Below are 1,606 nucleotides of genomic sequence, written 5' to 3'. Positions count from 1 at the left end.
TAGAGCAACAGTCTCTAAGTCATCGAGCTTCACTTTCCGAGAGAGAATACCTTTCATAAACCTCGCATAGCTAGGCATCTTTTCAAGAGCTTCAGCGAAAGGTATGTTTTATATGAAGTTTCTTGAACACCTCCAGAAACTTCTCAAACTGCTTATCCAGATTTTTCTTCTGCAGCCTCTTTGGAAAAGGAGGTGGAGGATAGATCTTTTTCTCCCCTGTATTACCCTCAGGAGGAGTGTGTTCCACAGTAGTCTTCCTTGGTTCCACCTCTACTTCCTTCTGCACATCTTCTTCAGCCACAACTGCATTTTCTGAATCTTGAGATTTTTCAGGCTCTTCGTCTTGCTGAATTTGGGGGCTTGCGACCTTTCCAGACCTTAAGGTGATGGCGTTCACATGTTCTTCAACTTCCCTCTTTCCTGGATTGGCTTTTGTATCACTAGGAAGCGTTCCTGGTGGTCGATTCAATAAGGCATTAGCAATTTGCCCTATTTAGTTCTCCAGACTCTTGATAGAAACAGCTTGGCTTTGGCATATAAGAGCCTGGTTTTTGCACATAAGCCTCAACTCCTCTAATTCAGATTTTTCATTCGAAGATAGACCTGCATCATGAGTTTGTTGTTGAAGTTGGAGTTGTTGCTGAAAACCAAGAGAGTTGAACAGCTTATTTCCAAACGGTTGGAACGGCTGTTGCATCACATTCTGATTGTTGCTCCAGCTGAAGTTAGGATGATTCCAGTTGTCAGGATGATAAGTGTCTGGAACTGGTTGTTGCGATCTCTGAAAGTTGCTCACAAACTGAGCTGAGTCGCTAGATATAGCGCATTGCTCTGTCGCATGCGGACCTGTACACAACTCACAAACACTAATTATCTGCTTAACACCATAGTTAGCCAGAGAATCGATCTTCATAGACAACGCCTTTAGTTGAGCAGTGATAGCCGTAGCTGTATCCACTTCAAGAACTCCTGCTACCTTGCCCTGTGGATATCTCTGGGTTGGATACTGATATTCATTAGCAGCCATCAGTTCAATTAGATCATAAGCTTCCTTATAGCTCTTTGCCTATAATGCTCTGCCTGATGCTGCATCGAGTATGGGTCTGGACTGTGCTCCCAACCCATTGTAAAAACAAGTGATTATCATCCAATCAGGAATTCCATGATGAGGACACTTCCTAAGCATCTCCTTGTAGCGCTCCCAAGCTTCACATAGCAATTCTCCCGTTTGCTACACAAATTGAGTAATAGCGTTCCTCATTGCAGCTGTCTTCGCCATAGGGAAGAATTTAGTAAGAAAATTCTGAGCAAGATCTTCCCAAGTAGTAATCGAACCAGCTGGTAGAGAGTGTAACCAGCTCTTATCCTTGTCCCTCAAAGAGAATGGGAACAGTCTCAGCTTCACAGCATCTTCAGAAACACCGTTGAACTTGAAGGTGTCGCATATTTCAATGAAATCCCTAATGTGTGTATTGGGATCTTCCGTTGGAGAACCCCCAAACTGGACTGAAGTCTGTACCCATTGAATTATGTCAGGCTTGATCTCAAAGGTATTAGCTGTGATAGCTGGTCGGACAATGCTAGATTGAATGTCATTGATCTTGGG

The 1,606-nt window shown here is 43.5% G+C and overlaps 1 non-coding gene across 1 annotated transcript; it reads left to right on the top strand.

Annotated features, from left to right (window-relative positions):
* The first annotated feature begins 1,157 nt into the window (after positions 1–1,157).
* On the top strand, positions 1,158–1,264 carry LOC141715384 (small nucleolar RNA R71). The gene has a single exon (XR_012572149.1). It is a non-coding gene; the product is annotated as a small nucleolar RNA R71 (small nucleolar RNA).
* The last annotated feature ends 342 nt before the right edge of the window (positions 1,265–1,606 follow it).

The sequence above is a fragment of the Apium graveolens genome, chromosome 3 (genome assembly GCF_009905375.1).
Source record: "Apium graveolens cultivar Ventura chromosome 3, ASM990537v1, whole genome shotgun sequence".
Lineage (NCBI taxonomy): Eukaryota > Viridiplantae > Streptophyta > Magnoliopsida > Apiales > Apiaceae > Apium > Apium graveolens.
This window is presented reverse-complemented; position numbering and strand designations above follow the sequence as displayed.